The sequence below is a fragment of the Rhinolophus sinicus genome, chromosome 4, assembly GCF_057876585.1.
Source record: "Rhinolophus sinicus isolate RSI-liver-muscle chromosome 4, RSI-T2T, whole genome shotgun sequence".
Classification (NCBI taxonomy): Eukaryota; Metazoa; Chordata; class Mammalia; order Chiroptera; family Rhinolophidae; genus Rhinolophus; species Rhinolophus sinicus.
In genome coordinates, this window is record NC_142504.1 from 7513119 (window position 1) to 7539349 (window position 26231).

At 45.2% G+C, this 26231-nt stretch overlaps 1 protein-coding gene across 4 annotated transcripts in view; it reads left to right on the forward strand.

Moving 5' to 3' along the window:
* The first annotated feature begins 638 nt into the window (after positions 1 to 638).
* ELMO1 (engulfment and cell motility 1) overlaps positions 639 to 26231 on the forward strand; it is a 474721-nt gene continuing 449128 nt past the window's right edge. Inside the window, exon 1 of one of the 4 annotated variants that reach the window (XM_019726329.3) lies at positions 639 to 1203. The gene's annotated coding sequence lies outside the window, so the exon portion shown is untranslated. The remainder of the gene's footprint in view (positions 1204 to 26231) is intronic. The other 3 variants (XM_074341005.2, XM_019726327.3, XM_019726326.3) reach the window with 3 other exon arrangements.

Here is a 26231-nt window from a genome sequence, read left to right on the forward strand (position 1 = left end):
GGGGGTGGGGATTGAAATTTACAGGGGAGCTCTGCCTTCCAACTTTGATCCTAAGGCCTCCCTGCCCCCAACTTACCTGGTTGCCAATTTGAATGGAATGCTCAGCAACTGCCTTTGCCTTTTCTGGTGGAGCCAATGTAGATATTTCTGAATTTGGAAAGGACAGGTGTTTCTCCTGCAACCTTCCAACAACTGTCATTTCCCTCTTGGCAGCTATGCTGGGAGAGGACGTGTTTGATTTCTGCTTTGAAAATGTCTGAGGTAGGTTGCATGACTTAAATAATGTACTCTAAATACCAATTTGGGGGTGGAACATCTTGTTTTATGCAAATTTAGGGAGGCCCTGGCTTAACTGATTAGAAATAAATCTTGCAGCCTGTAAATGGCTACGTGAGGGTTAGGGGAAGGCAGCGCGTAGTTATTTTTGCCATGCTGCCCAAGAATAGGGATAGAACGTCAAAACAAACACACCAGCCTCTTAAAGTAGCTTTAAAACAACCCACCGAAGTTTCCCCTCAAAGTTCCAAACCGGTTGCCAAAAATGAAGGTACGTAAAAAGATGCTACGCGCTCTCCGTCTCCTTAAGGTGGCGCTATGAGGGTGACGGAGTTAATTAGTGCCTGCAAAACGCCGCGTGTGAGCTCATCCGAGAAGTCCTGCTCTGTACACTTAGGATTTATGGCAGATCTGAGGCGTGCACGGTGTTTGACATTTTCTTTTTAAGTAAGGGGACTTCAAAAAGTCGTGGGCACTCGCCCCCACCCTTACCCCGCCCCAGGCAAAGTACCAGGCGGGCACCAGGGCGCAGGCGGGAGGCGAACGCGCCAACCACGCTTGTCCAGGCGCAGGTGCCGGGGGCGGCGGCGGCCACTCCGCAGCGTCCGCTCCGGAGGAGAGTTCGCGGCTGATCTCTGGATGCCTTGCAGCTGCAAAATGTGTCTCTGGCCAGCAGGAGGAAGGAAGAGGAAGTGAGAGCAGCGGCAAGCGGCGGAGCAGCAGCCTGCGGACCCGGAGTGTAAGTGCGTGTGCTCGGGCAAGCGCTAGCGGGCGAGGATGGGCACGGGATAGTCAGACCACCCACACCGCCGCGGCCCCGAGCAGGGCGACAGAGCCTCCGGGCCCCCTTCAATGGTCGCGGGTCGCCAGAGGTCTGTTCGCTGGGAACCTTCGCTGCCACTGCTGCTGTCCTGCGACCCCGGGCAGGTTCGTAAAGTTTCCTGAGCTGGCGCGGAGCCCCGGCTCGCTGACCTCGGCAGACCTGGGGGTGGGGTGGGGATGGGGGGATGGGGCTGGGGCAAGCAGGAGGCGTCCTGCTCCGGGGGACTCTGGTCGCCTCGGAGACACTTTTGTTTTCTCCCTGGGGGCGCCGCGGCTCGGGCGAGGGTGGCCGCGGCGTTCTGCGGGGTGAAGGCTGCGGGCGCGACGGGGCGCTGGGCATTTGGGGAAGTCTGGGCAGAGGTGGATGGGGGGCTGGAATGGGAATGGGAGCGGAGGGAGGGGCCCCCGGGGATGGAGAGCGGGGCCTGGGGCCCGGGAACCCGTAGAGACGTTTCGTCCAGGGCCGGCTGGAGGGGGCCGCGGGAGGGCTGCGCTGCCGGCGACTGGGATTTGGGGGCCACGGGGAGTGAGAGATTGGGGGCTTGCAGGCAGTAGAAGCTGCGCGGGAGAAGGAACTGGCGGTCGGACTCCCGGCATTTCTCGAGCACCGGCAGACGGGAGGGAATCCCCCAGCGAGCGCGTTCCGGGGAGGGGGCGGTGATGGGCTAGAGGAAGGGGGGGCCGAGAGGGACTGGAGGGGGTGGTTCGGGCAGCTGGGAGTCCCGGGTGCCACTGTGAGCAAATACACGCCTCCCGGGACACGCCGAGGTCCCGGTTGGGACCGGCAAAGATGGTGGGGGGCTTCGATAGAAGATACCGGCATCAAAGAGGGGGCGCACCCCGCGCGCCTTCAGAGAAAGGGGGCAGCGAAGCTCGGGGGCCCTAAAATTGGAGTGGAGAGGAGCGGCGGAGATGGCAGGAGTAGCTTTGAGGAAGAGGAAATACAGAACTCAGCCGACCCGGGGGTGCGCGCGTGTTTGGGGTTGGGAAGTCCGTGTTGTGCCGCGGGCGCGCGCGAGGGTGGTGAGGGCGTGTGTGTGTGTGTGTGTGTGTGTGTGTGTGTGTGTGTGTGTGACTTCAAGGGGCTTTGGAGCCCGGGACTCCCCGCCGAGTGACCCTTTCCCGCCTGGGGGCCCTTTGAAGTTGGAAGCTTCAAGCTGGGGTTGCTGGTGTTGGAAGCTGCATTGACCTAAAGCCCCCGGGCTTGGCCCCCCGTAGTGACCCGGCTCTGGGCCTCTGGACAGCTCCTGAGACTCATGGAGTGTGTTTTGTGATGCCCTGTGCGCAGGGCATGGGCCTGCTAACACCGCTGCCCATGAATGATTGGAACCTAATTCGTTGTAGTTAAGATTTATTTCAGAGAACCTAAGACAAGAGTTTGTGCCTCCGGGGGCAGAGGCCATGGGGTCCCCATTTAGGGCTGCCAGTGACTTGGGGGTGCGGTGGAGGGACAGTGGAAAATTTTCTGAGTTTTTTTTTCTTTTTGTCCATAAACTAAAAGGAATTAATGACCTGTATGTTTATATAGTATACATACATATAATGTATATACATACATATAATGACCTGTATGTATATAATGACCTGTATGTGTATATCAACTCTTTGAGGGTAACTTTGGGAGCTAGAGGGATTTACCCCCACTTTTAGATGGAAAAGACCTGGCTGGCAGCAGCTGTTATTAAGGACTTCCTCCGGTCATGATTTTTCATATTATCTCACCTCCATACCCACTTCCCAAGGTTGTTTCAAGGATTCCAGTCCCCCAGTTTACAGCACCGGGCATTGTGAGTTAGAAGGCCGCGTCGCCTGCTGTCACGGAGCAGACTTTTTCCCTCAGAACTGACCTTCCATATCTGGGCTCTTGACTAGGTACATGTCCTATCTTTCGAGGGTTGTGGTTAAATGTGTATGTGACCTTTCCTACTCAATTTACTACTCAGAAAAGACGGTCTCTAAATTAGACATACTGGTTGTCTTCTTGGGAACTTGTGAGGGAAAGACCTGGAGTGTTGCAGCTCTGTAGGGGGGATGGTGTCCGGAGGGAAGGGGATGGGGAAGAAACTTGGTAGGTGTCAGGGAGGGGCAGGCTGGGAGGCAAGCTCAGAACTGGGTCTGGTGGAACTGAGGGCCTGGGGTAGCCACTGGGCTATAGGGTGGGTGGTGCTGTTGATGGCCATATTGTCCCCCCTCCCCCCCACCATGTCTCATCTCTCTGCCCTTCTTAACTGCATCCGCTCTGACTGCCTTACACTCTTTCACCAAGTTCTCTCCCCAGGGCCTTTGCATATGTTACTCCTTTTGAACAGGAGGTTTTGCCTACCCGTCCAGATGGCTCACTCTTTTACTTCCTTCAGGTCTCTGCCTAGCTGTCAGCTTCCAGGGAGCCTTCCCTGAATACCTCATATAAAATAGCAACTTGCCACTTCCTGCTCCTCTTACGTTACTCATTTTTTCTTCTTAGCACTTATGACCCTCTGGCATTATATATTGGTTTGTTTATTTGCTTATTGTGTGTCTCCCCCATTAGATAGGAGTTCCATGAAGGCAGAGACCTTGTCTTGTTTATAGGTCTAGACTCTAGACTGATTCTTAGCATAGTAGGTGCTCAATAAATATGTGCTGACTGGCTGAATAAGAGGTGTGTGTTATAGGAGAGGTTCACCAGGGTAATATACCAGCAAAATATTGTAGCACCAGCGGCAAGTAAGGTGCCCAGGTAACAGACTTTTGCTTTTTCTCCTCTGTCCTCCCCCCTGTGCCCAGCTGCACTTCTTGCAGACCCCTGTCTGCCTTGAGTAGAGCCTTCCCTTAGAATTTCAGCCTGAAGAAAGAAACAGAGAGGTGATTTCTTGGGACAGTGGTAAATAGGTACAGGTTATTAAGAACGCATTGCCACTCTAGATCTGGTGTCTGTTTTGTCACTCCCCATGGAGAAAGCCTTTCTAAAGTACGTTGCTTTCCCCAGAGAAATCCTCCCCTAGGAAGAACTGTGTGTGGGGTGAAGTCAGAGACATCGCTGAATCCCAGTCTGCTCTCCCAGCAGGTGGAAGTGGAGAGAGAGGATGAGAGGCAATAAGGGAAGAAGGAGAGGGGGGCAGGAAGAAGCTGGATGGCAGATGCAGGGGAGAAGAGAGAAACACCTAGGAGGAGAAAAATGACAGAGAAAACAGTGAGGGGCTTGTGCAGTGCGTCTAAATCATAAGCACTTATTAAATTAGTGTTGAGATAGGACACTGCATAAGTGTTTTAAAGTAATTTACCCCCGTTGGGTGTTTGGTGTGAATGGGTGGGGAGACATGGAGGATGGCAGTGCTTTGAAGTCCTTGCTAAGAGGATGTGGCTGGGGGCGGGCCAAGGGGCTCAGCTGGGGGCACACTTGGCTTATGTTATCATCTTTGTTAACACTGAAGGTGTGGAGGTAGGTCATTTCTACAGGACTTTTCCCATCTGGATCTATGATAGTGGGTACCCTTAAGGTTTGCCGCCGAAGCCTGCAACTTTTTAACGCCTGAAACCAGCCAAGTGGATGGTTTGGCTAATAAGACATTTATTCTGTTGAATTTGGAAAATGTAGGGAGTCACTAGATCGCCTACATCACAAAGCCTCAAGTGTTTGTTGCTGATCACACAACTCTAGTTCTGCTTCCTTCTATTCAACTAGTCCAATGCTTTTGAAGCTTCGGATTGCAATCCAGGAGTGGATCATAATATATTAGGTCCAGACCCGCAGTTTAAAACATGAAAGAGAAGAGTACAATGGAAAATAGTGTTTTAGAAAACAAACATCGAATCTTAATGTCAAACGTATCGCTTAATGTGGGTCGTGGTAAAAAAAAAATCTGTATTAAAAATTCTGGAGGCCCTAGGAATCTACATTTTTTAACCAACTTGCCAGGGATTCTGATGAAAGTGGTTCACTGGGCCATACTTTAAGAAATACTTAGCGGTCCCTCTCTCCTTACAAAATGCTATTGGTTTTTATCTCCTTCAAGGGATGTTACTTCCAAATGTTGAAGCAGATGCAGTAAAAGTACAAGCCATTGACTTAACTTTGAAATACTACGGTTTATAGAATGTGCTGGTGTGCTGGGCCCTGATGCCGCCATCTTGGTGAAACTGGAAATCCAAGCAGCGTGACTTTCAGTAGAGGCAGCAGATTCTTCCATAATAACTCTTTAGCCTTACTTGGGTTAAAACGACCAAATATACTCTTTTCTGGCCAACTTTTCATTTAGGGCTTTTGAGGTCTTTAAGCTTTTGAAGTCTTCGGAACTTTGCTCAACTTTTCCTTTCATATTTTACACCTAGTACTCCCCACATGCGTGATGGTAATTACTCTCAGAAGTTTGCAAAGACAGTAGGAATCTCATCTGGTGGCGGCCACACTGCTGTGGTACATAATTAGATTCAGCATTTTAGCTGACCTGGACTTGGGACTGGCCAACCAAAGACGAAAGAGGCTGAAGACTTCAACACTGTCCCAAACATAAGGATTTTGAAGGCCAACCATTCAGGGGACAGAGTGTGGCCCTTGTGGCATTCATGTGGCCCAGGACAGCCTTTGAATATTCCTAGCACTGCGTTTTCAGGTACAGTGAAGCCAGCTTGCATGCATAATGCACACACTGGTTGCCATGTTCAGTTCCCTGGATAATTTAGGTTGTTTGAGTATTAACAATTGGAACTTTTTTATTTTTATTTTTTTTTATGATAGCCAGAACTGAAGACTGCAAAACACTATTGATCCACGGTCAAGTTAATTTGTGACTTAGTACGATGTTTTCTAAACTTTCACAGGATAAGTGTACGTACAGTTTGAGTGGAGTTTTGTCACTGGCCTACGGTGGGGTGAACAGCAAAGTATCTGATGGGACTTTGTGTCGGGGAAGGAATGGCAGCTCATCAAACAGCAACAACCTGGCGTAGTGCTGAGTACAGAAATTAGTCACATGTATAACTGGAAGGAGATGGTGAGTCTCAGTCAGTGTTCTAGGCCCCCACAGACCCTGGTTTCCAGAATCTGAGCAAGATTATTTATTGGCACCTCAATTTTAGGAATTGCGGCTACAGTTTTGGCTATTTTAGTTCTAATAGTTAATATCGGGGACAAAACATTCTTCAATATAAAACATTGGAAAACATACTACCTGCTGGACTGCAGGACTGTCAGGTGTGGGGTGGGTAGTGCTGGCTGGAGACGGAGCAGTGGTTTGAGGGCTCCATGGTCAGGTAAGCCCTGAGTGCGCTATCTCCGTGGGCGTGGAGTCACGGGATCCATGTGACAGTTTCTTCCTTGAGCATACAGCTGACACCCTTGCTCCGGGCGTGCTGGTTTGGAAATGGTGCAGAATAGCCAGTGTCGTAGTATCCAATTTCATACTCGTAGATGTGGCTTGGAGGAAGGAAATGTCCCGGGGTATTTGGAGAGTAGATCTGAGCCAATACCAGCTTTTCTGTTTTCCCCCTGCTGTTCCTTTCCCTGGTATCTCGATGCTGTTATTGGTGACTTCCTCCTCTTGCTGATTTTCTTGGACTATCCTGGTCTGATGCCAGGATCCCCATGTCGAGCTATGCTGCCATGCGCCCAGGGGGCCTTTCACTCCTGTACCCTGGTGGAAATGCCCTGGGTTCTGATGGATGTGCCCAGGGTTGCCATGGCACCTAGGGATGTGTGTCTGTCACCACTGAGGCCAAGTTTTTCACAGTTGGTGTCTGCCTCTGGATATCTCATCCCAACGTTGACCTTCTGAGCCTTGAGAATCAATGGAACCTTTTCTCAGGGACAGCATGCCCATCACCCAAACTCATGATATTGAAGCATAAAAGCTAGAATGCAATTCATTAAATAAAAATGAGAATGATGTTTGCCAAAGGGAATAGACACTTATCTAGCCAACACTTTTTTCTCTGTGGGTGAGTCATGGTGAAAGCAAAAGTGTGAAACCCACTGGTGCGGGGGACTAACTGGGGTAAGGGAATGCACTTCACAGAGTATTTTCCAGGTAGCATAACTTTGCTGCTTCTGCTGCCCTGTACATTAATCCCAAGGCAGGGAGCGAGACTGGGGTCTTTAACCAGGGTGATTTCTCCCTTGGGCGATGCTGAAGCTACTGATTCTGTTCTTTTTCTACTTGCAGGCTATTGCCCATTTTATCTTGACTCTTTACTTCAGGCAGTCTTAACCTCAGTGTTATTGCCATTTGGGGCTGGATAATGCATTGTAGAGTGTTTATTAGCTTCTCTGGCCTCTATCCACTGGATGCCAGGAGCAACACCCAGTTGTGATCCCCAAATGTCTCCAAACATTACCAATTGTCCTGGAGGAAGGGTGGGGCCACCCCTCTTCCCTTAGGTGAGAACTACTGCTTTGTTTCCTTGCATAATTCTGTGCTATCAATAGGCTAGACTTTTGGCAGCAGTTATAAACACCCCCGATTTTTTTATTTACTGGTTATTCCTTAGCTGCTAATGTGGTATAGTCACAGCTGGGTGGTCTCACACTTTATGTTCATTTATTTCTTCTCGCTCTCTAAATTTCCTGTCTAGCTTCCTTCTCTCAGCTATTGCAGTTATCTTCCCAACCCCAACTGGTTTCAAGTTTGAATTTCATGTGTGTTTCTTTCTGGTAAGGAAAAGACGAGAACTAGTGATTTTATATCTTGGTTTCCTTACAAGGTCTTGAATTCTGGCCACTGGTTACTGCAGTGGCTGTAACCTGTGCGCAATGGGAATAAGACACGTGAAATGAGGGAGGTAGGTAACCAACGTCAGTTTGGCTCATTCAGAGGCCTCTGTCACAAGATTAAGGAAATGTCTGCGTGGGAAGGAGTGAACTGGGTGAAATGCCTCCTCCTCTGCTTGCAAAATGTACCTTAGCTAGTAGGATAGTAATAGATACTGATAATCCCATTTAGTGTGACCGGGGCATTGTGGCAGGTCGGGGGAGAAGCTTAAAGGTACTGCTTTATGTGACGCCCTTCCCCACTCTGTCTGTTTAGATTTCTATCCTAACGTTGCCACATGTATTTTCTTATGTAATTATCCATCAACCTTTTCTTTACCTCCGTGTTTGGTTGCTGTAGCAGAGCACAGGAGCATTAGTGGCTTAAGCAGTGTGGGAATATTGCTGACTTGTATACTCGCTCTGTCTCCTCCATGCAGCAGGCTTCTTTAAAGTCACAACCCTATAGCAGCCCTCCACCCTTCCTTCCGCCCTTTGTGACTTTTTTTTTTTTTTGAAATTGCACTTAGAGAGCCAACTTTTGTGCTGTGGGGTTCTGTGGCTGAGCAGCACTGGATGAGCTATATTTTCCAGGCTGCTACACACAATTACCCTTAATTTCAAAGCGTAATACATTTCAAAATAATTTTTCTTTTCTTTCTGTTTTCGGGCTCTTTAACCCAAATACAGAGCCACAGCTGGCTTAGCCCTTGGCCCTCAGAAGGCATGTGGCTTGGGAGGCAGAGCTAGTTAGTGAAGGGCCTTTGGTTAGACGGTGTAATTTTGGCTGCGTGAAGAGTGAATTCCAATAACACTCAGTAAGGCTGGTTTTTACTTGACTCCTGGCCTCCCTCACCCCTGCTCCGCCCCGCCATTTTTATCATGGATCCTGTGCCCTCATTATTCCAATTATGGGCCACTCTGTGGGAAGTGACTGAGAGCTCAAGCATTTAGGTTTGAGGAAATGCGACTGATTCTTCCATACACTAGTAAGTGTGTGTTGTGTATGTGTGTGTGTTAGAGAGTCACACACACACACATCCATGCAGCTCTTCTAATAATGGAAAGCCTGTAGAAGCAAAGAAACTATTATATCAGCTGTTCAATCCAATTTTCTCTAGTGCTTGTCACTTTTATAGCAAGACAGCACAAATCCTATTAAATCAAAACTTTTTTCTTCTTTTTTTTTTTAAACCAAGGAAGGAATGTGTTTCCAGCATCTTTAGACTTACTCTACTGACAGGAAGTGAGTTCAACTCATTAGAACTATTTTCTCAATTACTGTCCAATCTTCAATTGAAAGTTTTGAAAGCATTTGTCTGGATATTTATAGGGAGAAGCACAATAACGCTTTATTTATTCATTGAAGTATATTTTTAAAAAGAAATGTGTGGCTTACATTTAAAAGGCATATACGCATTTTCAAATTGAAATAATCCTGAGCCTGCAGCATCCATTGTATTTTATCCATTCATTCACTCATTAATTCAATAGCCATTTTGATCACATTTTATGTTGTGTAGTCAAGCTACTTGCTGGACATAATAAGTCCCTCTTCGTATAAACAGTATGAGGATGGGGGCACTATGGGAGATGGACTCCATTAATAGTCAAAATGGAGTGTGATAAATGTATGTATAGAGCATTTTGCAGATCACAGAAGACGGCGTTCCCAATGAAGTGACTTTGAGAAAGATCTCAAAGCATTAAGTATTAATAGTGAGTCTGAAAGAAAGAACAGGGTGTCTCCAGGGAACAGAGCAATCAGGGCGGTGGGGAGACAGTCTGGAAGAGGCCTTGGGTCAACTCTGCCCGGAGATGAGCATTTGGATTGAGCAGAAGGGAAAGCCAAAGGATTTTAGGCAAGGGAAAGACAGACCTGGAATTCAAAGAGAAATATAACTCCCCAGGGAACATGGAAGCTGGATGGTACAGCAGAAATTAGATGGTATACCAAGGAAAGATGGAAGCTGTAAATCGCTCCCTTCTAGGCCTACTTGAATAAACACACAATCTTGGTCAAATGAGTACATAAATAAAGCAATGTGCATGCTATGTCAATGGACTTGGAAGACTGATTGCTCCGCCCGCACCTTCCAGTCTGAGTAGGGGGCCAATCTCCTCCTTTAAGGAGACAACCTCTGGAGACCCTTCCCCTCCAGCTGGATGCAAGACAGAGGGAAAGGATATTGACACTGATGAAAAAAATAGAAGACTTGGGGACTTACTGGATTTGGGAAAAGGGAAGAATAGGAGTCTGAGGTTTAAAACAAAATAAATACATACTTGTTGGTTGAGGGTTCAAATATCTTTTCGACTCTGTGGGGTGGATGACGTGGTGTAAGCTAATTATCTTTCTCAGCTTCAGTTTTCACCTCTTTCAAAAGGAGGTAATGTACGTCTCTATCTGTTAGAGTTGCTAAGGTAATCAAATGTAATAATGATGGTAGAGCACCCTGAAAGTATTGGGTTGGATTTACTATTACTATTGATGTTATTATTACTAATTCAATAGTTTCTATTCAGGTTTTATATTCAAATAGCTCGCTTAAATCATTTAAAGACGCACATTGATTATTTCATCTTCTTTAGAAAACCTAGGTAATTCCTTCTCAAATCTTGAGTAGACTGTTAATGTGATTTATGTATCTTTTCTTCAAGAATACAGGAGAAGTAAACTGCTGAAATAAAGGCCAGGGAAAATTATCATCGATTGGGATTAAAAGAACCGACATAATGAATCAAGTTAGCCACTTGGGGTCCTCAAATAAAACTCCTGTAAATAGAGTTCTATCCCCCATCGATTTAGAACGAACCTGAAAATTTTCTGTTTTATTAGTATTTTATTTTGGGTAGAGAGACTCGAGGCGGCTAATCAGGGCTCTTTCCCTTCCCTTGACTCCAGCTTTCTGGGGGCGGTTTGTGTTAATGCTTCCCCAGTGTGAACAGGAGCCCAGTGAGACACCCCCAGTTTGTGGAGTGATGGTAGAGGAGCATTTGGCAGGAATGTAGTTCAGTTGAACTGGGTTTCACAGGATTATGTTGCCTGTTAAGGAAGCTCATGTTTCCAATAACACTTTGTAAAAGGCCCTTTTTGAATCATGTGGAAGCTGCCAGTAAGTTAGGGGACTATTGAAATGCTCATTGGCAGGTGGGTGGTAGTAAAGTGTCAATTTTTCTCCTTTAATCTGAGCCCATAAACCAGGTTAGAAAATAGTGTGGAGATAAAAATTGAAAAACGAAAATAGGATGACTATTTTTGAGTGTACAGACCCAGTATTATAACTCTGTGGTCCCAGCATAATTAATTGTACCAACAGCTTTCACTTTCAGAGGTGTCCCAGGCTGGACGCTTCATTTTATGGCCACTTAAGTAGAAGGCTATTGCAGTTTGTTTGGGTGCCTTTTCTTTCTTTTTATTTTTTTAAAGATTTTTATTGGGGAAGGGGAACAGTGTGTTTTTCCCAGGACCCATCAATTCCAAGTCCAGTTGTTGTTCTTCAATTTTAGTTGTGGAGGGTGCAGCTCAGCTTCAAGTCCAGTCACCCTTTTCAATCTTTAGTTGCAGGGGGCACAGCCCACCATCCCATGCAGGCATTGAACCGGCAACCTGGTTGTTGAGAGCTCCCGCTCTAACCATCTGAGCCATCCGGCTGCCCCTCCAGAAGCTTAGCAGCAGCTCATTGTCTTCAATCTAGTTGCAGGGGCATGCGGCTCACTGGCCCATGTGGGAATCGAACCGGCAGCTCTGTTGTTCAGAGCTCGTGTTCTAACCAGCTGAGCCATCCTGCCGCCCCCGGATGTCTTTTCTACATTATATGCCTTCAGGAAGGCAACAACTAGCTGACAGGCTTACCAGCTCATTAAGCTTAGCTCATGGACCTGTCACTGGGGAATGGCTTTTATGGAGTGGGTCGGAGGAAAAAAAAAGCCTCACTATAGACACTAAACTGCCATGAAGTCAGGGTATGTGACAGAAATGTGCCAATGGAAACTACTTCTCTGAACCTGTGCTTTGAAAGTAGTATAGTTCCTCCGCAATCTATTACAAGAGTCATGAAAAGTCACTTATCTAATAACTATATGCAAATCTTGTTTGGTACCTGACAAATTACACACTATCTTCAGTCCAAAATAAAATTTCCCATCACTTTCTCTTCTCCCAAGTAGGGTGGTAAATACGGATTGTTCAGCTGCTAGATTGTCAGCTGTGTTGCAGTGCCTCTTTGCTGTATGTCAGGATTGGTTGTAACTTTAAATAGGATTTAGTGTTAAATGTTTAAAGACCCAAACAAAGATTTATAGAGTGCAATACAGACTTACAGTAAATCACGGGAGAATCACATCCGTACCAAAGTATATGTCAGTTTAACAGTGATTCAAACCTTGTACCCATTCCACAGACGAGGACGTTTACATGTCAGAGAGGCTGGCTGCCCCACATCATGTGGGTCCCAACTGAACACTCCCTTCTGCCACACACCAGATGCTCCCCTCTCCTGCTGCCGGTTTCCATTGGTTTGTCCAGTTCTTTTTTGCCTCAGTTGAACCCGTTATTTTGGAACGTTGTGTTGAGTGGTCACGCTACTTGGGAAAGGATAGGGGACAATTTGCTGGGAGAGCTTTGCATCAGGAGCATGTAAAAGAATACAGTCAGGGTAGCAAACCATCCGTTACCTGAGCCTGGGCCAACTGCCAGCAAAGTGTTCGAGGGGAAATGGCAGTGATGGTGCATTCATTTATATCCCCGTGAGACATCGTTCCACTGTCGTAGAAATTGTGTTGTAATTATTGCTGACTTGTTCAGGGCTATTGGAAATCTTTTCAAATATGCTACTAACAGTCCTAGCATGTGAAAGTGCCCCATAAAACAGGCTGAGAATTGACACCTTGATCCGAGAGTGGAAAGGCACACGAAGGTATACAAAAATATAAGAATCCTTGTGGAAACCTCTAGGCAGTTTTTATTTCAACATATATCTTTCAGGCTACAGGGTAATTTTTCATAACCAGATCAATGCAAGGCCCAGATAAATGGCTTTATAGCAGTTTTAATGTTGAATTCCACTCTTTTTTCAAAAATCCAGGAATTGCATTATGAAGAGTTGGACTCATCCATTTGAAGCATTTTGTGCAAAAGACAGTTTCCTGTGTCAGGTTCAGGGGAAGGAAAACTACCATAAAACTTTGATCTTCAGGGTACTGGAGAGACATTGGAACCTTTGACTTTTAGGAGAGGGACCAGAGTATATTTTAAATTCTTGATGGCTACTGCGGGTCTGAATTTGCCTCCGTGTTTGCTTTTGAAATACTCTTTAACTCATTTGTTCATGCACAAATATTTATTGAGCACCTGCTATGTACCATGGGGTGTGCTAGGTGATACATAAACAATGGTGAGTCTCTTTCCTCGGAAATGAAATAGAACCATTGCTGATTTCATGGGCTGCTTAGACACTGGTGAAGGAAATGTACATTGATCAAAGAATCACACAAATAAATGTGACATTTAAACTGTGCCAAGGGCTGTGGGGGAAAGGTACTGATGCTGGAAAGGCTGATGGCAGGGGGATTAATGTATTCAGGGAGGTTTGGGAAGAGGGCGAATGGGTTTTACCAGGGAAAGAGGAGTCCCTGTGGGGACGAGCTTATGTGAAAGTCACGTGAAGGGCATACTTGGATGCTGATGGAACCGAAGACCAGAGAGCCGGGGGCTGGGAGCACTGCAGGCCTGAGTTAGAGTGGGGAGGACGGCACATGGGGCCATGGGTCTGGCCCTTTAGGAAAAGTACAGTGAGAAGCCACTGAAGTGTTTTGCCCAAGGGAGTGATGTGATCAGATTTATGCTTTGGAACGATCTTCCTGGCTTCAGTGTGTACATTTTACGTCATCTAAAATTGGTCATAATGTGCCTGCACCATCGCTACTTTTAGAATCTAACAATTTCTAAGAGGATCAATTTAGCCACTAGTGTCTCCTTCAGATTTTAAACAGCAATTTAACCCCGTGATTTAGCATGGGTACTGCATCCACTTAAGAATGACAAAGTACCTCGTGCTGTGGCACTCAGACTTCAAAATGTTTTGGAATCACTGGGGACCCAGAAACTTCCTTTTAACAAGTCTCTCAGGTGATTCTGACACAAGTGGTCCCGACTCTGCTTTGAGAAGTATCGTCCTAGAAAGTGCTAAGGAGCGAAAAAAGAATTACAAACCTCCAGATGAAATGTTATTAGGGGACCTTTTTATTGCCAGGGTTTCGACTTGGACCCGCTCTCCCAATACTGGAGGGCTTTTCTTCCAGCGCTTAAAACAGATTCTAAATCCTTTGTGTTTCTTCTATTTCCTAATCTTGTCACACGCAGCTGTTTTCTCCCATCGGTGGCTTTTACTCCCTCTGCGTCTCTGATATTTTAATTTTCATTTTGTTGCTAAACATTTCTTGAGGATCTTTTCTTACGAGTCCTGGATGAGGTTTTGAGGCAGGGAGGTGGTGGGGAGGCTGCCCCATGAGGAGGGGATGGAAGCCCTTCCATTTGCTACTCGGCCCTCTGGGGAGGAGACTCTGAGGCAGGGGAGAGCTCAGTCCGTAGTTACTGCAATAGGGCAGGCATCCCCTTTAGCTCCCCCTTTCTCTGCTGCCCTCTGAAAATTCTGCTGGGAGACTGATTGTGAGGGAAGGGTGATGGGTTCACGGCTCTTCCTCCGTGACTATTAGAGCCCAGAATTCCTGCTCAGGTGAAATCAGGTTGAAATGCATTTTAAAGGTAAAGTTCGAGCAGAAAAGAAGTCACAGAAAAGGCATCAGCCACTTTGGTGGGTGAGAAGAGAGAGTGAGGTGCCCTGGACCCACATCTCTCACTGGCCATTAGTCACCTCCTCTGGGAAGCTCCCTTGATTGCCTGGCATCTCCTTCCCGTTCACATTGAGCCTCTCTGTGCTGGCAGCTCTCATGCTGCCTTACCCTCTGTTCCGTGTGCTTTTTCCTTGAGTAGACTGGAGGTCCTGAAGGCAGATAGATATTCCCATCGCCGAGCCCATAACAGGCACTCAGCAAACGTTTGCAGGAAGAAGCACTATTATTCATGTATACGAGCACTGCATCCTTCTGCAGTCCTTCTGGAAGCGCCCTTTCACACGGCTTCCTTGTCCCTGAGTAAGAGCCCCAGGGACGCCTGGCATGGAACTCTCCCTGCACTCAGATTTGCTGAAGACCGGTCCCGTCTGAGGTCACCGTGACTGAGGCGTGGGCCAGACCAGATGTCAGATGTGGGGAGGTAAATGCCACTGGCTCTGCAACGCCCTGGTCCTGCGGTGGCAGTGGTGACTACTTTACTGTCATTCCACTGTCCCCACATCTGCCCTGGATGTAACGAACTTTCCAGAGGAGGAAACCAACATTCTGTCATCACATTACTGTCTGCAGAACGTTCATCCTTCATGTGCCTGCTTATGATTCTCTGCTAGTCACCAAAAAGCCAGTGGGGCATAGATATTAGAAGACTGTGACTTGGAAGGAAAACACATTTCTTGGCTTAAATCCTGAAACTTCTGTCCCTTGTGTGCCTTCATCCATGGTTCGGTCTGTGTTGAATCTAGAGAGTATGTTTCTCTCATCCTTCCTCCCCACGGCCTGTGGGTGACCAGGCATTGGAGACACACACTGGGGGTCAGGATCCTTACCACATGTGTGGTTACCCACATTTCATTTATTACGTTCTGAGAGTACCGTGGTCTTGGTAATTTATGTGTCTTGGCTATAATTGCACGTTATTTTTCTAGCAGATACCAAGGGTTTCAGCGAGCAATTGAAATTTGATAGGTGTCCTGGCTCTTCATGGCTGAAACGATTTATCCTGATGTTCAAATGCTGAGCTGAGCCCATTGCTTTTAAGCTAAAGAGCACACGCACGGTAAACCCCAAACTTAAGTGTTCCGAGTTCATGCTGGACGTGGGGCGTATTCAGGCCTTTGCAACCACGTGCTCAGACCTGCCACAGCCCCTTTCTCCCTCAACAAAGTACCCAAACAACTCCTGGTTTTCCCCAGTGTGGGGATTCTGCCAGTTGCTGAGTATCTCTATTCCATGAGTATGTTGTGCTTTCTGGAGCTGGGGAAATAACCACAGGATGGGTTTGGAGACCCACTGGCCCTGAAATGGATCTGACCACCTGAATTCCATAAGCATCTACTCTGAGTGGTGGGCTACCAGTGACATTCTGGGTCTCCCTGAGTTAATGTCAGTTCAGAGCCAACGTCCAGTAGTCCCCAAAATATCTGGTCATTTCCTTTTCCCAGTGCACAGTCCCCCTAGTAAAAAGCTTTAGGTCCCTGTGAGGGATGGCTAGGAGAAAGGTTAACAGTATAGAATTCTGGCAATGTACCAGGGCCCTTCCTTAAGGGGACTCAGACTCCCCTACATTTAAGGGGTTCTGGTTCCATCCACTGGTTGAGTCTGGGAATTGATCAAAGGCTTATGGCTCTGTTTTTATGATTCAGGTTAGACTTTTTCACTTGACCTAGACGTCTTCTGCGTCTATGGGTCAAGAAGGTAGCAGGCTTCCTATCTATTTGCTTTCTGGCAACACCGTGATTCACTAGCCAGCACCACCGGTCTGTGGGACTCTGACTCTGCTGTTTATACGGTAACCCCGCCACATCAGAAAGGGCTTACATAGAGCCCTTGGCTGCTTGGAAGCCTGGCCCCACTTGCTGCCTTAGATGTTTCTTTGAGCTGCCTTGGTGGGGCGGGGGTGACAGAGGTAGGATCTCCACAGATGAAGGTGAAATTACTCATCACCTACTTGCTCTGGGCAAAATCGTTAAGTTCTCATAGCTTCTCTTTCCTCTTCTACAAATGGAAATGGTGCCCTTGTGTTGTCACAACAAAACAAAAACTGTGCCAGGGAGCAGAGAGTTCTTTGGCCCCAGCAGGTGTGCAATGGGTGTGAAAGCATATATGCTGTTGAACTTCTCCTGCCAAATCATGTGTTCAGGGCCATCGGTTGGTTGGAAGGGATGGAATGAGGAGTCACAAAAAGGCTCCCAGGATGCACTGTTCCTGTATATTTTCTGTACCCTTCAGATTTGCTGATGACGTTCAAACATGTGCTTGCTTTTAGCTCTTGTAGAAACAACGAAAAAGCTATTTCATTAGAATAGGTTATGTCTACAAAAATATTTCACGAAATTTTCTGTTCTTTGCATTATGGCTTAAATTTCAAGTTCACTGTTTCTCCAGCACCAGAGTTTCATTCCTGGCTCTTATTTTTCGCTCTTTACAGACGATAAGGTCTGTCTGGGACAGGTGACCTTTTTTAGTACTTCTCCGGAGCTGTAGGGAGTCCTGTTTGGGGGCCCCATTTGTAGACTTCATTTATTAACTGATTCTTCAAACACTCGATGCCAGGGGATGGTGGTGCACGGGGTGACTTTGCTCTCTCCAGAGGAGGAGGCGGCAGCCATGGATACATCTGTAATACAGTGTGGCTAATACTCCCTTGTAGCCACCAACCCCCGTCACTACTGGCCAAAAGCATGCTTCACAGACAGTGCTGTGCCGTGAGCTCTGCGGGCTCTGGTGGCCCAGGCATGAAGTCATGGCGTCAAGGGCCAGGGTCTTACTCCCGGGGCTGACACTGGGACCTTGGTCCCCTCAATGGCCTCTGTTTTCTTAGCTGCAGAAAGTGGAGGGAGGGTGCTAGACATGGTGGACGGTGCTCAAGCAAAACAACGCATGGATCAGTCAGCTGCTTTCGAATCATCATATCACCAGCTGAAAAAATTAGGACCTGGGCCTTCAACAGCAGGAATTCTGATTCTGGGTGGGTTCTGGAATCTGTTTATACGAGGACTCCCTGCCTTCATATCAAATGTGATTTGAAGCCCCTTTGGGAGGCCCTGGATGACTTCTAGTTTCCTCTTCTTCCCTGTAGCTCTGTTCCTCATCCTTGACAAGCTCACACCCTCTTCAGTGTCTCTTTCAAAAGCCTTTTTGACCTCTGACTGATTGGCTCTCCATAGACAATTAGTTCATGCTTCTGTGCCAAACAGCAGCAACAAACAAAACAAAACAAAACTCCTCAGTTTGTGCTTGTTTACTTTTCTGGCTCTTCTGTTGGCCCTGGAGCTCCAGAATCTGATTATGGAACCGCATTCATTCTTGCCTCCCCTGTGCCCTTGCCTGTTGCCGAGCACAGAGAATGTGGCCAAACAGGGGTTTTCCAACTGAACGCCAGCCCTCCTCTCTGCCTGTTGGCACTTCTAGGAAAGATTTAAGAGAGGTTTCAAACAAATCGCCCCAGCATATTTCGGATTTCCCATTGAGTCACTTAACCAGTGCCTGTTATCTGACTGTTGCAGAGCTAACTGTGCCCCATCGTTTAGCCCTGAGACCCCCAGGATGGACCTGGACTCACTGAGGGAAGTGGGGGGAGGAAGACGAGTTGGAAACCAACAATTTAAACTCAGGTGTTTTGCAAATATAAGCACTTCCAAAATATGCTTTGGCACCCTCTCTCCATCCCTCCAGCTCTCCCCAATCAAAAAAGACAACCAACAAGATGTGTGCCCAAATCCTCCTCTGGATGGAATGCAATCACAGGGAGAGAAGGAAGGTTGACTTCCTGGTTGTCCTCCCACTCAGAGTTCCGGTGGCGCCATCCCACACTGTTTGCATCACGGAGCCACACACACTGCCAAGGCTGCATCTTAAATTTAAACACATTTGGATGGGCATAAAGAGTAACGCCTTCCCAGAAGAGGTGCGTAAGCATTGTGCATTGTTAGGTTTTACCTCTGCTTTTGGATTAAGCACGCAATGTTAATTGAACCGTATAAAGCTCATCTTCTGAGCAGCAATTTGTGTATCGCTCTACTTTCATCCATGTGGTCTTTGAATTTTTGGAAACAGAAAGGCTGAAAAATATTTCCTGGGGGTCTTTCCAATGTGCCTCTCATTTCATTGTTTTGGTCTTCAGGATACATATTGACTTGAAAAAGAACCAGTGTTATAAAAAGAAATGTAATCGCAAGGTTCTGGTTCCTGATTGTTGTTTGGGTGACACAGCTGTGACAAGGCTCTAAGCATATACACCGTTGTTCACTGGTTCTGCCCAATCCCACCCGGGGTCGAATGTCCCATTTAGTTAAGACAGCTAAGAAGTAAGATAACTGGATTCATTAGCCTGAGTGCCAAAAGCTCCTCTGAAGAGTTATTTTTATATTCATACAATTTTAATATTTGGGAACAGGCTGTACCACTTTCCAGGTGCCAAAAGTGATCACTCAGTTTTTTTATTATGTGCTATTTTAGCTTCAAAAATATTTTATTTTTTATGGACGGCATTGTGCTTTTGACCCAGTTCTTTTCCCTGGGATGTATGTCCCAAGAGGATGAGGTTTATGATACTAGTAATATCTGGAATATTAATTCCTTAAATGAAATCACTGACCTTTTCTAGCACACACACACACACACACACACACACACACACACACACACACACCCTTACACCCTCCCAAATGTGCATCCTTTAAGTTAAAAATGCCTTTGGAGTACGTATGGGGAAAACTGGTTGTTCTCCCCTTTCTATCAGGACAAAGTATGTACAGAGGCGTTGTGGGACGCAAATGGAGTAACCAAGGCATCCGAACTCACCGACCTGGGCAGGGTTGTCTTTACTGCTCCTTTTATAGGACTGTCATGTTCATGGTGGATGTGCCATGAAGGAGGGACCGTGGGCCTTGCAGCAATGAGAGAGTGTGCCATTCACAAAAGTGAGCTGTCAGCAACCATCTCCTCTAACTATAATTTGCTACAGCCTGGAAATGAATCAGTGACAGCTCTGAAAAGGGTTTTAGAATAATTGCAGCTAAAAGTGAAAACATTATACCAAAGATATTATAGACTACCGCTTATCTTTGTTTCTATTCATGGAAGGGCTGAATGTTTGGGGTCCAGAAAATCTTTACAAAATTGTACCCTTGGTCATGATACTTTTAACTAGTCTACAGTATCCCTTCTGATCTTTGCCATCTCGTGGTGGCTTTGGTTTTGCTGACACCGGAAGGAGGGCCACATTACATTGGCATGCGTGTGTGGGGCTTACTTCACCCAAGGTGCAGAGTGCTTCAACTTGTGCTTTTCCTGGGAAGTTCGGGGGTTGAGCAGGTGCTCTTGTTCTTGGCTGGGTGCCATCCTACCTGTTATGTGCATTACGTGAGTTTTAGACTTTGAAAAAGTCTTAGCCCGAAACAGCTTAAAAAATAACTCCTCACCTCTCAGCTAATGTAGCACATCCTAGAGAAGGCAGTTTTTTTTGTTTTGTTTTTTTTTTTCTTCTTCTGTAAATGGAACTGCAGAATAGTTGGCCATTTTGGCAAACCATTTTGTTCCAAATAAGTACCCACATTAATTTGCTTGACAGAGAAAAAGAATTGAAATACCTGAACTTGAGAGAGAATTCTAAATGCCATTCTTGCTTTGGGAAGACACAGAGTCAGTTTCGTGCCTTTTGTCACCTCTGATTTCTGGCTGGTAAATGATTTGAATCTAGCTTCTAAAATGGTCCCCTCTGATGGTCTGAACCATGATACTTCCTTAGAGGAATAAGGTTATCATTTGCAAAGGTTAGTTCATGTTTTTCTGCAGAGAAGACGAGGAATCTTTATTGAAAGGATCTTGGAGATCCTAAGTTAATGTTTCTCAGTGTATGGCGTTGAAGATAAGTTAGGTATTAATGCTCGCTTTTAAAATACATTTAAAAAGCAACAGAAGAAACACACTTATTTCCACGGGAGCTCCCATAAGACTGTCAGCTGATTTCTCAGAAACTTTGCAGGCCAGAAGAGACAGGCACGAAATATTTAAAGTGATGAAAAGCAGGGACCTACAATCAAGATTACTCTACCCAGCAAAGCTATCATTTAGAATTGAAGGAAAGTAAAGAGATTTCCAGACAAAAATAGGTAAAGGAGTTCATCACCACCAAACCAATATTGCAAGAAATGTTAAAGGGACTTCTTGAAGAAGAAAAAAGAAAAAAAAGAGAGAAAAAGTGCGAACAATAAAATGGCAATAACCGTATATCTGTCAACAATTACTTTAAGTATAAATGGATTAAATGCTCCAATCAAAAGATAGGAGGGCTGAATGGGTAAGAAAACAATCCTTACATATGTCGTCTACAAGAAACTCACTTCAGATTGAAAGACACACACAAACTGAAAGTAAAGGAATGGAAAACTAAATTGCATGAAAATGGAAATGAAAAAAGAAAGCTGGGATAGCAATACTTATACTACACAAAATAGACTTTAAAACAATGGCTATAACAAAAGACAAAAGGACCCAGTAATCCCAATTCTGGGTATTTATTCGAAGAAACCCAAAACGCTAATTCTAAGACATATGCATTCATCCACATGTTCATTGCAGCGTTATTTACAATAGCCAGTATATGGAAGCAACCTAAGGGTCCATCAGTAGCTGAATGGGTAAAGAAGTGGTACATATATACAATGTAATATTACTCAGCTATTAAAAAAAGAATGAAACATTGCATCTGCAACAAGCTGGATGGACCTAGAGGGCATTATGCTAGGTGAAATAAGTCAGAGAAAGACAAATACCATATGATTTCACTTGTATGTGGAATCTAAAAATCAAAATAAATGAACAAACAAAACAGAAACAGACTTGTAGATACAGACATTTTGATGGTTGCCAAATGGGAGGGGGGTAGAGGGATGGGGGGAAAAGGGGAAGGGATTAAGAAGTACAAATAGGCAGTTACAAAATAGTCATGGGAATGTAAAGTACAGCATTGGGAATATAGTCAATAATATTGTATTAACTATATATGCTGCCAGGTGGGTATTAGACTTATTGGGGTGATCACTTCATAAGTTATATAAATGTCTAATCACTATGTTGCATACCTGAAACCAATATATAGTGTGTCAACTGTAATTGAAAAAAAAAAAATCAATAATTGTTTGTTTATTTTAATGCATCTTAGAAAACATGTAACAATCATATGAAACTATGATTTCACGGATTTTCCTGCTTAGGATGAGACTAAGATGAAATAATCTCAAGAGAAATATTGACTATAATAGGGTTGGAAATAGTCTTTGAAGAGCTAGAATTTGAGAAACGCTGATGTAATCCAAAGCCTGCAGTTTGGGCTGTGATGACGCTACAGAGGCACCAACTTGCCAGAGTTGACTTAGTGGTGACATTGAGACTGGGATCCAAAAACAATGCATTACATTTGTGAGTAATAGCAAGGGAAGCTAGCTTTTACTGAGTGCTTCCTGTGTGTGATGCAAAGTGATTGATATATGTTATCTCATTTAATTCTTGCTGCAGGCCTTTGAGTTAACTACTATTAATATTCTTATTTTATAGATAAGAAAAATGAGTTTTAGAGAAGGTGAGTAACTTGCCCAAGGTCATAAACCCAGAAAGAGGGGGAACTGAAAGGAAGGAAAGATGGGTTCACGGGTAGGCTGGTCTTAGGTCAATGGGAATAGTAAACATCAAAGAAGACTTGGAAGAAGAATCCTTTTGTTAGGAGATTTAAAAGCCTGTGGAGCAAATATTTGTGGAGAGCTTAAAAAGTATGCTGAACTACCAGGCACCAGGGACCCACAGACTTGCCCAGGGGATATGAATTAAGGATTTTGTCGCCTTATTGGAGTGGGGGACTCATAGGACTTTCTCTGGGAAATTCTCTTGGTACATTAGCATGTTAAATGTAGGGAAGCTTGTAGCCAGCAACCTGTTTTCTTCTGTTATTACTGAGGGCTTTCAAATTCAGTTAACCACAGGTTCTCTTTTTCTCCAATCAAACCTGTTATGTTTTTGCAGAACCTGTCATCTGTGGAGCACCCATTTGGGACCCAACCTAATCCTTTTAACTCATTATGCACATGAGAAATCTGAGGTCCATGATGGCTGCCAAAGTCAAAAGTAGTTGTTGGCAGACTTTGTGTCATTAATTCATTAATTCAACAGCTATATATCCAGTGCCTCCCAGTGGCCAGGCATTCTGGGGACTGGGTACAGCAGTGCACAAATGGACAAGACAAAGGTATCAGAAGACACATCAATAATTTTAGATAACAGTAAATCTGAAAAAATTGGAAATCCTTCAGTTTCTGCCTCTTCTCAAGACAGAAGGCATGCCTTTTGTCATCTTTGTTTTCTCAGTTTCTAGCCATTTTTGGTATGTTTTGGGGGCAGGAATGTACCTTTAAAAAATGTTGAATAAATGAAGGAGTTAATGATTTGGGGTTCTTTCCTGTTCTGTAACAAAATGGTCAGTTAAAAAAATATCTGGTAGTTTTGGTGTGTATTTGGTATGTAACACACACTAAACGTTAAACAAAATGTTGAGAACAGAATGTTGTTGGAGGTCTCCAGGGTGAAGTAGGGACGTTGGTCACCTCTGTTAGGCAGCCCGGTGTTGACCAGTGTAGACCTCAGGTAGTCGTTAGACCACGTTATTAATGAAAGAAATCATATTGGAAAATTATCTCTATGGTTCCTAGCATTGCGAAGTTGTTCTACTCACTCAAATGTTCAGATCACATCAGTTGTTTCGGTTTCTGGGCTTTGGTCATATTGCTAATGGGCCAGAATGTCCAAGGCTCTACCCCAATTGCCAATATCTACAGATTCCTGAGCAGTATAAGGTGTGTTCAGATATCTCAGAGTTGGGATGGCCAGTCCTTCATGGCATGAGTTGGGCGAACTCCCTGTGGGTACTGGGCAATCTGTTTGGTAATTTTCTGGACTGTATAGCACACTGTGGCCTTCCAAATCTCTGCCCGCGAATACTGAAAATAAGTGATGGCGGGATGCAGAGCTTGCGTCCTTTCCGGTACACATTTCAAGCAAACCCCAAATGGCCAGCGTTAGTACAGTATGAGGGGCCTATGAGTCCACTAGACTAAGGGTTCTGAGCTGCCCAAGTGGTTGACACTAGGAGGAAAGATAAAGAAAGTCCACAAAGCCAATGGCTTTTCCACTTGCATATCTCCTTCTCGAAGGAATTTGTGACGGAGGAAGCACCTTCTGCTGTGGAAGAAATGGCAGTCTGATGCTGGCATGCTTATGGCTCTTTACAGTTCGCTTTGTTGCCCTGGGAAGGGGGGCAGTGCCATGCTGATCCCACCCATGAGGTTCATGGACTGCCACCAGCATAGATGTCAGGAAGCAATCACCCAACACCTCATCCCAAGACGATTATTTAGTTTAGGAGAAGGGCGTCCTTGATTTCAGAGAGGAGTGTTTTAGTGATTAGACACACCAGCCTCTGTGATAGAGGGCACTTCTATAATTTAAAAGAAAAGAAAGGGAAGTACATCTGTCAAATTCATTTCTAGGTTTCTAGTTTTGCCCAAGAGGGTAGTTCCCTCAGAACGAATTGTTTGTTTCATTCTACATGGCTTTATGGATCACAACAAAATCAGACATTTATTTTGGGGAGAAAGAGGACAAGAAATACTTATATAAAAAGGGTTGGAATCGGGATAGATGTGTGAGAAATAAAAATAAAATGGAAAGCTATGAGTTTTGTTTAGACTCAGAAGTGAAAGTAAAACTTTTAGAGATTAGGTAACGAGACAAAGGCTTAATCGTATCTGTAGGAGTTTTCTGTAGGGCTGGAAGAGGGATGTCTGTCCACAAAGAGTGACGTAATGATGGCATATGTGAGTGAAGGGAAATGGTGGACGTTTTTCTCTTCCCTATTTTTAGGAAACAATCTGTAATGTGGAAAACACTAGTGCAGTGCTAGGAGCATGATACCTGGAGCCCGAAAGAGCCAGGCTTCAGTCCCACTTTCTCCATTTACTTGATACGAGAATTTAAGCAAGCTACGTGATGCTTTTAATTCTGTTTTTTAAGTCTGTAAAGCCTCTGGAGGATGTTATGCGGTGCTTAACAGGCCTGGCACATGGGGAGTGCCCAGTCAATGGTGGTTTTTATTATGAACCATAAACAGAAAAATAAATGGTGGTCACCACGCCAGAAGAGAAGCTCCTAAATGCCCTTGGGAGGTGCCTCCAGACCCCGGGCTTGATTTCGTGTGTCCTCATGCTTGTCTGATTTTTTTTTTTTTTCTTTTTCTCCAAAACAGCCTTATAATGTATCATTGCTAGAATGCATTTTGGGATTTTTAAAATCAGTTAACTAAGGCTAAAGCCCTTTTCCTAAATAGGAAATCGGGTGTTGCCTGCTTCCTCTGTCTATTTGTACACCTGTTTAAGCATTTTAAAGTCCACCCGAACATTTAAAATCATGAAAACCAATTACTTTATGACTAAACAAAATTCCCTAACGGTGTTGTATATTTCTGCCAACAGCTGAATCCTCTAAGAGGAAGAAAACCACCAGCTTCTCTAGTAATGCTATTGATGTGTTATGACTTATACCAGATCCCTTAGGCAAAAAGGAAGCACAGATTTTTATTTTTTTTTTTTGTGGGGGGAAATCTGATGAATTAAGCCAATAACATCCAACCTCTTGGCCAGAGAGATATAAATTCTTTGTCCAAATTCACAGAAATAAGACTGTTTCGGGACTGGAAAAGATTGATAAGTAATGCAAACTCATTTCTTAATTGAATTTATTTCTCTGGGGGCTATGTGTATAATTGGTAATCAATACATATTGTTTGTTTGCTTTGTGAAATTGTTTCAAGCTGAGTTAGGGATGAGTCTGTGGTGTTAAAATAGAGGAAAGCTAATTTTCTTATACTGGGTTTGGCTTTAATCTTATTAGCCAGATGTTCTAACCATTACAGCTAGCCAGTCAGATTAGGCCACAAATATCTCATTTGCAAATGCAATTGGATTGTGCGCTGCATTCTTCAAAGGCCACCATTGGTATGGGGACAGAGGCACCTCTTGTCTGCGTTTCGGGAGCGTCGGTTGGCTCCCTGGTCTCGCGGAGGTCAGACGCAACACTGCCCATCGCGTTTGGCTCCGGCTCCGGTGGTTAAACCCCACAACATTTGTAAACTCTAAGCTCAGGGGCCAGTTTTGGCCCGTGACGGTGGTTAACCCTTCTGGCAGGCCGTCTTGTGCTGCTGTTTTTGAGGCCCGGCTTGTTCATCCTTGCCTGTTAAAAGATCATTCAGAAAAATCCATCGCAGTCCCCGTTTTCACAAAGCCTTTAGTTTTCCGTCCTTTTCCTTTCGCAGCTTCGTCCATTTGCTCCATATTCAACCCCAAAGAAGCCAGGGTGGAATTGAGATGATAGGTTCAGAACAGACTGGAGCTTAGAAGTCGTGATTATATTAGAGAATCTGTGGCTTTGAGTTTGCTTAGCTGTGAAATCTGGAGGTCTGTCCACACAGGGAAAGATTTATAGTGTCTGGCAGCGCTATGGCCCCAAT